Genomic DNA, 8,447 nt, shown 5'->3' with positions numbered 1-8,447 from the left:
AGAATCAGGAATTGGGGGTCCCTTTACCCCATCTTCAAGGAGCTCTGATGGCACAAGAGCTCCATTGCTAACGGAAAGGTTGGTAGTTCGAACCTACCAGCGGCTCTGGGAGAAAGATGTGGCAGTCTGCTTTCATAAAGATTACAGCCTTGGAAACCCTATGGGGCAGTTCTACTCTGTCGTATAGGGTCGCTATGAATCAGAATCGACTGGACAGCAATGGGTTTTTTGGGTTTTCTCCTATCTTCTGTCTGAATTTATTCCCTTCGAAACCAAGTGTTGGGTCTTACACCCAAGCCCAGTTTCCCAGAGAAGGCCAAGAATAGGACCCAGGCATCTGCACCCCCCATCTCCTGCCCCCTTCCTTTGGTCCCAAGCAGTTGGAAAATAGGATGCCTAGGTTTCTCCCCCTTTCAGTCCCTTTCTGCTCCTCACCCCACCCAGCCAACTCCAGGACTGTACTTATTTTTTTCCAGAACTGTACTTATTTTAATGGATAATTTAAAACAGATACCAGAGCTGTGCGTGCGCTCATCATGTTGCCAGGACACCAGGTCCCAGATTTTTGTGGTTCCCAGAGGGGCCTAAAAGGGGGAGCAGGGCCAGGGCGTGGGCAGCCAATGTTGGGTCTTCATCCCAGTTCCAGCCAGAAAGGAGGGGGTTAGGGATAGCCAAGAACCCACAGCCTCACTGGCTACAAAGGCCAGCACTCCCTCACTACACTCCTCTTGGCCAGGTTTGATTTGCAGCTGGCTCTGGGGAGGGAACCAGGACTCTTACATGACAGGAGCACCCAGGACCCCAGACTTCCTGGCCTTGGAGCCTTGGGCCTCACCAAGGACCCTCTGACCAGCCTCCTGCTCCCCCCCCTAATCCTGGCCCTGACCCCACCAGCCACCTAATCCACTCTAAGAGGTGTCAGTGCTGAGGCTCGAGGACCCATCTGCCTGCCTGACCCGCCTGATGCCTCTCACAGTTTATTCTCTGATGAGGAACCCAGGAAATTAAATTATGTTGCTAACTCCTACAGCTCCCAGATAGCAGGATTTCTGTAATAGACAGGGGAAGCAGGGCTGGGCAGCTCCTCAGTTCTGGGTTCTGGAGCCAGGCTTCAAAGTGCACAAGGGGCAGTAGTGGGATTAAGGCAGGGACTCTGTTCAGGGAGGGACTGATGGGAGGGGGTGCCTAGGTCCCCATCTCTGTGAGGGTGACTGGCCAGTGGGGTAAGCACCCACCTCTGGGACTCAGGACATGACTCCCCTCCCTGCAGCCCTCTCCCCCAGGGTGCAGCACCCCACCCTCAGCTTCCCAGACAAAACAAAAAGCCTTGTTCTGCTTCTCCCTCTCCTGTTCCCCAAACCAAGAGCAGAGGCAGGGTGGCTGAGCCAGAGAAACGTGAGGGGACGGCTCGTGCTGTTCCCGCTGCCTCAGCCCCTCCCTGGCACCGAGCCCCCCCTCCGCCCCACCCAGTGGCCTGGCTTCCCCTCTTGGCTGGGAAGGCAAAACCACACTTAACTCTTCCTATCCTGGACCACCTCATCTTTGGGGAGAAGGGGCAGGAGAAAGGAACAGGGCTTTCACCCCAAATTTCACTCTGGGCTCTTTCCAAAAGGCCTTCCCTCCCACCACAATGGCATCAATTCCTAATTTGAACTTCAAAGTGGGCCTTTGTTCCTGAACATTTCATCCTAACCCTGGCCCCCCAAATGCTATCTGTTTGCTTTCCCAGGAGAGCAGAAGAGATCAGGTCCCACAGGGCTGGGTCTGCTGGGGTGAGGGTGGAGGGGAATTGTTCCTGGGTGGCAACCAGGTTCCAAACCTACCTCTCTCTTGCTGCGTGATGCCAGACCAGCTACTGAATTCTCTGGGCCTTGGTTGCTCATGTGTAACATGGCCAGAAAGTCTACTAGACACATGAGGACAGAGCTCCTCAGTGTGCAGAGGGTGGACAGGGTACAGCGATGCTACACTGGCCCTCGAGGAAGCTGCCCACGGGTAGGGTAGACTGAAAAAAAAAAAAAAAAAGACAGGGAGAGGCAAAACCAACAAGCACAAAGAGTAGCATAGGGCACTGAATTGGATAATAAATTCTAAATGAACCCCAGGAGGCTGGGGCCTGGAGAGTTAATGAGTGATCTCAGGATATGGTGGGTGAAGACCAGGGGATGGCTTGGGGAGGGAAGGGGCACCTGTCTTAGAGGCCAATGATCTTGGTGGAGGCCTTTCTTTTGTGCTCCTATAGCATTCTGGGCCTCCCTCTACATCCCCCCCTTCAAAGATGAGCTCTTTGAGGGACAGAAAGGCCCAAGTCTTGGTCATCTGTGACCCCAACATCTGGCCAGTGCCCGGCACACAACAGATGCTCAGTGATTCTTGGATGAACAAATGCATCTGGCCCTGCTACTTTTCAGGAAGAGTGATTCTAAGCAAGACTCACTTCTTTCAGCCTCAGTTTCCTCATCTGTAAAATGGGAGTGTTGTAATGATTAAATAAGGTAAAATGCATTTAAAGGAAGGCTTCTTGGAAAAGAGAGATCTAGGGACTCTACAGAGGTGCTGTATACACAGTGAATTCAGTCATTTAACAAACACTTATTGAACACTTACTACATGCCAGGCACTGTTCTAGACACTGGGGAAACAGCAGTGAATAAAACAGACCAATATCCCTGCCTCATGGAGCTGATATTCTAGTGGAGCCCATAAACAAAAGATACAAATTTACAGTTTGTTAGAAGGTGGTTAAGTGCTATGGAAATAAAAATATAAAGCAGGGCAATGCTCTCAAACAGCGAATCATACTTTTATGCCGTTTATAGTTGTACATTTTCAAATACATTCTCTAACTTGGTCCACAAAACCCCTTCATGGGCTGGAGGTTACTTCCCTGTTTTAAAGGTGAGGCTTGCTTTCCCAAGACTAGACAGTAAGTAATAGCCAGAGCTCAGAGCTTGGACTAGAAACCGGATAGCCTGGTCCAAATCTAGGGTGTGCTTCACTATCTTAGGCCACTTTGGCTGGCAGCATGAGAGATGCGCGGTGTGGACTGGTGCTGGGAGGAAGTCTGTGTAGAGTTGCTGAAGTTGGCAAGAGCAGGGAGGTGAGGTCGGAGACTACGGGAAGAGAAGTGGGAGGTGGAGGCAGGGAGCTGAGAAGAGCTCTGGTACTGGGATGGGCTCTGAGCCAGAAAATTCTAGCTGCGTGGTAGGGCTTGGGGTCAAAAGGAGAAGGGAGGCATCAAGACCAGTAAGGAAAGAGTCAGAGGCATTGGTATTGGCAAGACAAGCTAAACTGGGCTGAGTCTCAACAGGGGGATGAAACCAGGAAGGTTTCAGAGGAATCCTAATAACAATTATTCTAGGGAATATTTATGGACTGTTGGTAGGCACTGGGTGTTTGCATAATCTTCTGAATTTACATAATAACTCTAGCAAATGGATACTACTATTATCCCCATTTTACAGATGAGAAAACTGAAATCATTTAAGGCAGGATTTCCCAACCTTGGCACCACTGACATTTAAAAAAAAAAAAGGACCAAATAATTCTTTGTTGAGCTGAGCTGTTCGGTGCATTGCAGGGTGTTTAGCAGCATCCCTGGCCTCTCTACCCATTAAATGCCACTAAGTGACTCCGCCCCCAGTTATGACAATCAAAAATGTCTTCAGACATTGACAAATGTCCCTAGGGAGGGGAGATAAAATGGCCCCTGGTTGAGAACCACTGGCCTAAGGTCATATGGATAGTAGCAGAACTGGAATTGTCAGGCTGTAATACTGGACAGGTGGGAGTGGGAGAGAGGAGCATTCAGACGGGATCCTAAGCCATTGGGGAGGCAGTTCTACTCCTCCATGGGGGTGGGAAGGGGTGACTCTTTGGAGGAGGTTCTGGAGAGTGGGGGTGATTTAGAGACCCAAGGCCATGGCTTAGCAATTCCTTTAGCGTTTCTTGAGGGAGGGTTCTTAACTTATTCATCCTTTGAACACAGGGTCTGGCACTAAACAGCTATTGAACAGCCGAGTCACTCAGGCACAGGTGATAGTTATAACCTTGAGCATGGAAGAACTTGCCTGTTCTAAAGAAGCCACTACCTTGTGCTAGGCACCAGGCTAAGGACTGTGTGGAGGTGATCCCATTTAATTTTCACCTCAACTTTATGAGGTAGGTATTATCATCTGCATTTTATATGCCAAGAACCCAAAACTCAAAGAGGTTGAGTGATTGGCCTGAGGTAACACGGCTGAGTGTTAGGATGGCACAGGACCCAGAAGTGTTTCATTCTGTTGCACACAGGGCTGTGAGTCGGCCTATGAGTCCAACAACAACAGCACAGCTGAGGAGACTGTGGCCTTTGTCCCGTGTGGACTGGAACCACTGCTGAGAATTTCTATTCCCACCCTAGATATACTGCATCAGAATCTACAGTTTAACAAGATCCCCAGGTGATTCTTATGTATAATAAATTTTGAGAACCGCGGCTCTACTAGGAGCATTGGTGGCACAGTGGTTAAAGTGATTGACTGCTAACCAAAAGGGTGGCGGTTCAAAACCACCGAGGGATCCTTGGGAGAAAGATGTGGCAGTCTGCTTCTGTAGAGATTTACTGTCTTGGAAACCCTATGGGGTCGCTATGAGTTGGAATTGACTCCATGGCAGTGGGTTTGGTTTGGACTGGGCTCTACTAGTGGTTTTGAGAATTGGTCCCTAGCCAGCAGCATTAGCATCGCCTAGGAGCTTGATACAAATGCAAATTCTTAGCAGGGTTTCCAGCTAGAATGAACTGGTTCCATGTCCTAGTAGGGTCATAGCTGATTGGGGGTGGGAGGAAGCCTGTTATGGATTGAATTAACCCAACCCAAGTCCCCAAAAGTATGTATTGTAAATCCTAACCTCTATGCTTGTGGTTATAATCCCATTTGAGAATAGGTTGTCTTTGTTAATGAGGCAGGATTAGTGTATTTTGAGTCAATCTCTTTTGAGATATAAAAGAGATTAAACCAGAGAGCAGAGATGGGGGAAAAGAGATGCCAGGCCACATGAAGATCTCCCAGGAGCAGAAGCTCACAGAGACAAGGACCCTCCTCCAGAGCCGACAGAGAGAGAAAGAGTTCCCCTAGAGCCAGCACCCTGAATTCGGACTTCTAGCCTCCTAACTGTGAGGAAATAAATTTCTGTGTTCAAGCCATCCACTGGTGGTATTTCTATTACATTAGCACTAGATAACTAAAACTAGTCCTTAGAAGGAGCAAGTGATTTACAGCCATTCTTTTAGGCCACAGAACCTCACTCAAAAAAGCCCTCATGATTTAAAAAAAAAAAAAAAACCCAATATTCTAAATGACAGGTACAGCCTCCCTAGGAGGGAGGTTGGGGGACCTCTGTCTGGTGATCCCCCTCCAGGAGTCTCCCAGGGCTCTGAGGAATAACCCCTTCTCTCTATAGGTAGGCTTCTGAGGCCTGAAGGGGAAAAATTTCCCCAAGTCACATGACCAGGCAGGGCCAGGCCCCCTAAAATAGTGCTCCAACCCCATCCCACACTACCCCAGGAGATGAGATGGCACCCCAGACAGATTTTGAGGTATGAAGGCACCCCAAAGGACCAGCACTGATGTCCCTCTGATGCGGACAGGCCAGGTGCGGAACCAGAGTGGGGCTGTTTTCCTTCTTTGCTCCAGCTCTGCTGGAATGAGCAGCTGGATAATGGGTATGGAACCAACTCCTCACACCTCACACCCCAGCAAGTCTCACTGTTGACACCTCACACCTGGGCAGGTCTCACTGTTGGCTACCCTTTCATAATTGAGATCACCGTAATTCTCTCAAATCTCTTTGAGGTGCACCATTATCCTCATTTTACAGATGAGGAGATTGAGGCTGGACATATTAACTGATTTGCTCAAGGCCACACAGCTGACAAGTGACAGAGCCAGGACCCAAACCTCAGGTTTTTGCCTCCAAGTTAACTATCTCCCAAGCTCTCTTCAGCCCAGATCCCAAGGAGCCCAATCCAACAGCAAAATCTTAGAATCTGCCCATGAAGTCAGTTCCCGACATTCCAAACCACCCACCTCACCCACCTGGGCCAAGATAGCCACTCCCCTGTGTCCCAGGCTCCCTGAACTTCGGTTGACTGTCATGATACACATCAGACTATGAACCAGCCAAAAAGAAATCAGGCAGCGGGCAGGACGAAATTGAGCAGTGGCATTTTCTCCTTCCTGTCTCCTCTCCACCCTCCTCCAGCTTTGACCCCTCACCTCCAGGGTTAGGCAGGGCTGGGAAGGGGCGGGGCACCGGCGGCGTGGGCGGGGTCAGGTGGAGGATCATTTAGGGCCGGTCTGGTCTGAATCGGGCTCAGGCGGGGCTGGCCGCCTCTCCGGGAGGCGGGCAGCGCTGACGGCTGGTGCTGACGCAGGCGCCTGCGTGTGGGCGGCTGCGTGTGTGTCTGTATGTGTCTGTGTGTGTGGTTGCTGGGGCCTCCCCAGCTTCCTAAATGGGGGTTTCCTTTCCCTGTTGCCAAGGAAACAAACAGAAGCGCCACAAATCCAGGGCTGGAGCTGGAGAGAAGAGCCCCCTCGCCCCCAATACACTTCCAGAAAGTGAGGCTGAGAAGGGCCCCCTTTCTCCCTCACCCCTATCCAGGTTTGTGGAGACCTTAAGCTAGAGTGGCGGGTTTGCCCAGGCCTTGAGGGGCTTCCCAGGGCAAAGAACTTTTCAGTACTAAAACTGGGACAGTCCAGAGCAAACCGGACAGTTGGTCACCCTACCTGAAGCTTATACAGTTTTGAGGGGAGGCCCTCTTTAAAAGAAAAAAAAAAAATCTCACGAATTTTACACAGACATATGACCATGTGGAAACAACAGCAGACTCCTCCCAGGGCTTTGGAAAGGCCTGTGCAACGAAGGGGACTTGAAGCTTCACCTTCATTAGCTTTATGGTGAATCTGCTCTTGTCCCAGCCCCTGCAACCACCAAGCTCCTCGGGGTCCCCTTTGAAGGCTCTCCCCTGACATTCAGGCCAGGGGATCAAGTAGGAAAGTGGATACAGCAAGGAGGGTGGTGAAGCTGCAGATTTCTGATGAGTGTGGTGGACAAACGGTGCTTTCTCGAGCAGTGGTTATGAGTAAAACCAGTTGCCGTTGAGTCGATTCCGACTGATGGCCACCGTTGTATATGCCCTTGGTTATCCCAGGGCTGCCCAAGTGGGTCAGGTGGATGGGTAGGGTCTCTGTCAAGATCAGGAGCTCTGGAGGGATGCTCTGTGGGAGGGGGGAGGGGCTGGGCTTGGGCTAATACCTTGTCATTCACTGCCTAAAAGCTAGAACTTCAGAGCTGGGAGAAGACTTCTGGCAGGCATCATGCAGCCCAACCCCCTCATTTCTAGACCTACATTAGTCCGATCCTCCAGATTCCCTGCCCCTAAACGAGCCCACAGACCCACCCTAGAGGAGCATGCATTGGCCCACTTTGCCCACTAAGCCCAAAGTTTACAGGGCACCCCAAGAGTTCACCTTGCTTTGGCCCTTGACCCCTGAGGGTCATCATCACAGTGATAGGTAATGGGGGAAACCACCCGGCGGGGGGTTGGGGTGGCAGGAGGCCTTGCTGGGAGGAGCAGGATGCAGAGGCTGAGGATGGCGTGCTTCTCAGGCCCTGGCCTTCTCAGGCTGCCCAGGATGAGGCCAAGGGGCATCTGTTTCCTCTTGGCCACGGTCCCCTCAATTGTACCCCCAGAGGAGGTGAAAATGGTGCTGGCTTCCTGACAAGGAACTTCCTGGCCTGGGGAGGGAGGACAAGGTGTCCAGCAAAATATCCCACATCCCCTCTTCCCCTTCTCCTGGGGCTGTGGGTAGGGTCCTGGGCCTCAGTAAGTACCGGTGATGTACCAGGAATCATAGCAGCCTGGGGTCTGAGCAGGTTGTGGTGGGGAGAGACAGATGACCTGTCTGGCTTAGGGGTGGGGCGTCACTCAGATACCTTAGTGGATCCAGGGGTAGAGGATGGACCAGAGAGAGTTGAGCCCTCATGAGCTGGGGACAAAAGGAGAGGTCCTAGTGGGAACAGGTGGAGGTGGCGAAGGAAGTCTACCATGAGGCAGGAAGAACTGAACTTTGAGATTCAGGGTAGGAGGGTAATCACAGCTGGAGTTGAGGCCAGGGGGATTCAAAGTGGGGAGTAGGCACAGGCGAGCCCCAGGAATTGAGGAGGGGGCAGCTGCCCTGGCTGATGCCTGGGCTCCAGCCCCAGATCCTGGTGGGGCAAATATTTACTGGGTGACGGTTGCTAAGCAGGGAGGAAGGAGGAGGGAGGCCAGTAGCTGGAGGGCCTTCCAGGCTCCTCCCCCCGTCCCCTGCTCTTAGACAGCTCAGAGAGGCTGGAGATTTACAGTTCCTCCCTGCAGGCTCAGCTACACCCCTTCGTGCCCACAAATCTTGGGGGTCATCCCA

This window comes from Elephas maximus, chromosome 3 (assembly GCF_024166365.1).
Source record: "Elephas maximus indicus isolate mEleMax1 chromosome 3, mEleMax1 primary haplotype, whole genome shotgun sequence".
Classification (NCBI taxonomy): domain Eukaryota; kingdom Metazoa; phylum Chordata; class Mammalia; order Proboscidea; family Elephantidae; genus Elephas; species Elephas maximus.
Note: the sequence above shows the minus strand (reverse complement) of the source record.